The following is a 5,000-nucleotide window of genomic DNA, read 5'->3' on the forward strand; positions in this document are numbered from 1 at the left end:
TGTGTGTGTGTGGGGGGGGTACGTTTGTGTGCTGAAGGAGAGGTGCTGAGGGTTTTCTCACCCTATAACACATCCCATCTATGGGTTTTCTTTACTACCCACCAGGAACACACACACACACACACACACACACACACACAGAGCTGTGTTGTCAATCACTTTTTATTAAGCAAATCGACAACAGGAGTAGCCCAGATAGAAATATGTGTTTAGTAGTGGTTTGTATATGTGATATTGTAATCTATGGAGGAGTAGTGATATGTTTGTGTAACATGAAACAAGAGTTTTTAGAGGGAAAAATGTGAAGACATCTGTAGGGTGTGACGAGATAAAGATTAGCTATACAGTAAAATAAATGTACTAGAGTACAGCGGTGATTTGGGTTTTCAGATCTAGAATCCTAACATAACTCTCGTTTGTATCTAACAATGTCTTATGAGTGTGTTGTGAGACGTGTCTAAATGAAGCTTTATTTTCTTTTCACTTAGTGTACCAAAGTAGCGTATTAGACTAGTAGGCTATGAGTTACAACATCCCAAACGGAAGAAGATAACGTGCTTATACTGCAGTTGTCAAGACTGTTACTTTATCATTTACTATCATCCATCCAGAGAGAGAGAGAGAGAGAGAGAGAGAGAGAGAGAGATAGATAGATAGATAGATAGATAGATAGATAGATAGATAGATAGATAGATAGATAGATAGAGAGAGAGAGAGTGAGTGAGTGAGTGAGTGAGTGAGTGAGTCACTTGGCATTTAAGATGGATAATGTCCTGGGTCTCTGAGGGGCTCAGAGTGAGTGTAACTAGCCCATAGAGGGATAATGTGTTACAGATACTACACCATCTCAGATAGAGGAGAGATTCACATTTGTACTGAGAGGACTGACTGTGGGGGGGTATTTTTGTTGGGTTTTTTTTGTTCTCATTAGGATGAAGTGGCTGTTGTGTTTGAATCTGGCCTGCCACATATTTTATTGTGGGGTTCTGATTTAATTGGTAAGATTATGTGGGATTTTGTTGTGTGGGGAATTTTGGGTTTAAGAAAGGAATATGCTGAGAAGAGGCTTGTTATATCCATTTTTATCTTCTCTTTTCTACTGATATACAGTGTTCTGTGTACTAAAAGGTCATATCCAATAATAATAATAATTATGTCATTGTCATGAATGGCCCCCTCCTGGCGTCCCGGTTTCCGTGGTTTCCCGGTCATATCTGTTTTCCTTTGCTTCCTTGCTGTTCTTTGGTTTAGTTTTCACCGCCCCTCGTCTGCTCCTTCCTTCCGGTCCATGTTCACCTGAATCTGTTTATTGCCAACTTGTCCTGGTTATCTGAGCCCTGTGTTTGGGTTTCTATGTTGTCGGTTATGTTGTCCGTAAATCACGTTCCTTCTGTTATTATAGGTTCCTTCTGTTATTATAGGTTACTTCTGTTATTATAGGTTTCTTCTGTTATTATAGGTTCCTTCTGTTATTATAGGTTACGCTCCCAGTACTGTCGTCACCCTTGCTTTCACTAGTTCATGTAATAGTTGTTTGCTAGTTCATGTAATAGTTGTTTGTCTAGTTCATGTCATGCCTTGCTGCAGTGTTTTCTCCAGGCCTCTGCTTATTTTGCCCTTCGTGTTTGTGGTTCCCTCGTTAATAAACTGCATATGCACGCTGCCTCTCGTCTACTTGGGTTGGAACCGTTTGTCTTATACACATTTATGACGTCCGAGTGGTCATTAATTACTCTGTAGTGAGGCTGGAAGTTCTCAGTGGAATCTGGTTGTGTCCTGCTGTAAAGGACACCTAGATAGCTCACTCATAGATAGCTCACTCATAGATGGCTCACTCATAGATGGCTCACTTAATGTTTGAATACAGTTTTCATATGATGAAGAACCTGTTTGCTTCCTTCTTCTAATGTAAGAGCACTGCAGTGATTATTCTTACTGTTTCTTATATCTTTATTTCCTCTGCATGGCCTTTATTTAACATAAAATGTAAATGATCCATTGTTATGTAACCAGCAATGCTAATAGACATTTACTGCTATTCTTTTACTGCTAGGTTGTGTTCTGTGTTTATTATACAAAATAATCTGTTTATTTAGGACTCCTATATTTTTCTTACAATGTAGAATATGCATTAATAGAACTATTAATGTGATCTAATGTAAAATTGGTTGTACTGCTGCTAGGAGGTGGTATTCATAGTTTATTTTTGTTTATTATTATTATTAAACTGCATCATGTAGTTTTCTGATGTACCAAATACAGGTAAACAAATACATTTTCTTTCCACAATACTTGAAACACATGCCCAGCATTCAGCCATTAAGAAGATTCTTTGTCATATGCACATGTCATGGACGTCCACACACACATGTTTATTGTGAGGCTTATTATCTAAATTACAATCATCTGTAAGTTAGATCTACAAAGTGGTTTAAGTTCCGAAGTGTTTCAACGTGCCGACATAGTGATTTACTCTCAGCGCGACCGCAAAACAAGTCCGTGTAGGAGGGACTGTGATTCCCATTGTTTGTATAGTCTATGATTGGATGCAGAAAAAAAATGATGGACAGCTACGTTTTGGCTGCAGATAGTCTTAATAAAAAATGACCGACATAAGAAAGCTGTTGTGTAATTGTCTTCATGTGCTCCACTTTCCCACTGGTGTTCCTGTAGTCTCTCCCATCTCAAGAAAACGAAAGTATTTTCTGAACTGTTTGGGAGGAAAGTTGAAAGTTGGGCGGATTGGAGATACGCGCGTTTAAAATATTTCACGGTAAGTTCAGTCTGTTTGTTAAAATGCGATGTCGGTGCAGTTTAAACAACGTTTTGTAAATACATAGTTCTCTGTTGGAATCGTAGGTCAACACAAAAGCGGATTAAATGTAAAGATTAAAGTCCTGGTGAAGTTAACGGTACGCAACTGAAATGACGGGACACTAAAATGGACGTTAAATATAACGCCTAGTACCGTCGTTATATTTTTAAACAATTATTTAACTTGGTCAGATATACTTTGTCAGTTATTGTAATTCTCGTTTTTAAGTCTTAGTTAGTCAGTGATATTTCCTAATGGTCCCATCTGAAACTCCTCTGGCCTAAAGTCAAAGTTGCTGCTGTAAAGTCAGTTTTTTACAGTTAGTTTTCTGTTCAGTTTCAGCTATTGTGTCCAAATCCTCAGTGGACAGGTCAGATTCCCTGTATAGGTCATTGGCTGCATTAGTAACTATAGTTTGGGATGGGACGGTCGACACTGGCGTTTCTACGCTTATTTCGAGTTTCTGAAGCGTAGCGTTTTGAAACACTGATCCGAAGTGTGGCTCAAAACGGCCATGTCACGTGACCACGGCTAAACGAAGCTTGTGTTTCTACAACTGTCATACAGAACCTGCCGCTCCTGTCTTTGACTGACAGTGTCTGAAACAAACCTGATCACACATCTGTCTCAGTCACAAACTCTATGAATGCTTATAAGTCAAGAAATCACACCAAAACCTTCAGGGATTTTGTGAGAAGAGAAAGTATATGTAGAGAGAGATCCTCTGGTTTATTGACAGGAGTGATGTGCTGTACATCCACACATTTATATAATGGTAAAAACACCTATGCATGCCAGCAACATGTGTTCTATGTGAATGAATCTTTTCCAAGACTGAGGAGGTAATTTGGGAAGAGAAGATGCCCCCAAAACAGCAGAACAACTAATATTTTATAATATAAATAATAATAATAAATATATAAATTGTTCCTTTATTTTACTTTATTGAGCTTCACTATCCATAATTATAATTATCTACATTCACAACACTTCCTTCTGCCATAGATGAAACCTGTTCCACACAGATAGTTCATTAAATAGGTCAATATCATATGTATTGATAACCTGGCATAACCCACCAGAATATTATCTAGCCAAATTAGTTTAGAATTTGTTGTTTCACAGAATAGAATCATCAAGATGTTAGCAAAAGTGGTCACTGGAGATCATGTCAGATTGTTTCTGTTCTGTTCTAAAAGCCCAGAAGTGTTGGAAGAGTGAATATTATTTAATTTAGTTTTTCCTTACAAAATATTTATCCTGTTAAATGTTATGTCATTGGCTAAATATATTTATCGATTATCCAATTAAACTTTGTGTAATTGGCCAAAGATTTAGACTGTATGGCTGAGTGTGTTCAGATGTCATTTCTTGCAGGAACAAGTGCTGAGTGTTTCCTACACAGTAAAACTCAGTTTGTGTTAAACCCAGAGACTCTGTGTTACTGATAAAATATAAGTCAGGCATCTTCTGTTCATATTGCTGTTTTGGTATGAAAAAACAATGTTAGTTGATTCTTAGAGTTACTAACACGCAGGTACGGTACTCCATGTGCCTTTATGTATAGGTTTAGTTTCACTTTCATGTTTTAGTGTATTTCTCTTCTGGTAATGCTGTGCTTCATATCAGCTGTACTTCCTTTGTCTTTTAGGGAGGTTAAATCAGTAATTTAAATGTTAGTCATGGCCACTGCATTTCTTTGTTTATCAAGAGATTGTATCCGTTCCAGAGAATTACCGCTAGATGGCGCCCAAGTACCAGTTATATTGCTCGTAGTATAGCCATTACAATCAACTGTAAAATGCTTTTCTGTGTACTGTGCATGTTGTCATTTACAAACAACAATGACATTTAAAGTAATATCCATATTTGTGCTTGATCTCAAAGCATTATTAACCTATTCTCTACTTCACAGTTCTGTAACATCAAGTCCATATCTGTTACCTTTGATCTTAGTATGGCTGTGTTCTGGCCAACACACCAGGTTGAACACATTATAAAGCCAACCAGTGCCAGTCATCCCAGTTCCCTACAGTTGTCTACTACAGTTTTGAAATCTTGAAACACAACTGCTTCGAACATTTGTGTTTCACAATGCCTCACTTTTCCCACCACCACCTATAGTGTACTGTAAATGCAGTGAACAGCTGATGTACACTGATTAAGGGCATATAACAGACATGTT

At 37.7% G+C, this 5,000-nt stretch overlaps 1 protein-coding gene across 1 annotated transcript in view; it reads left to right on the plus strand.

Annotated features, from left to right (window-relative positions):
* Positions 1 to 5,000, plus strand: part of LOC113568603 (NLR family CARD domain-containing protein 3-like) — a 42,109-nt gene that overhangs the window by 8,118 nt on the left and 28,991 nt on the right. The gene's annotated exons all lie outside the window — the stretch shown is intronic.

Source organism: Electrophorus electricus, chromosome 5, assembly GCF_013358815.1.
Source record: "Electrophorus electricus isolate fEleEle1 chromosome 5, fEleEle1.pri, whole genome shotgun sequence".
NCBI lineage: Eukaryota > Metazoa > Chordata > Actinopteri > Gymnotiformes > Gymnotidae > Electrophorus > Electrophorus electricus.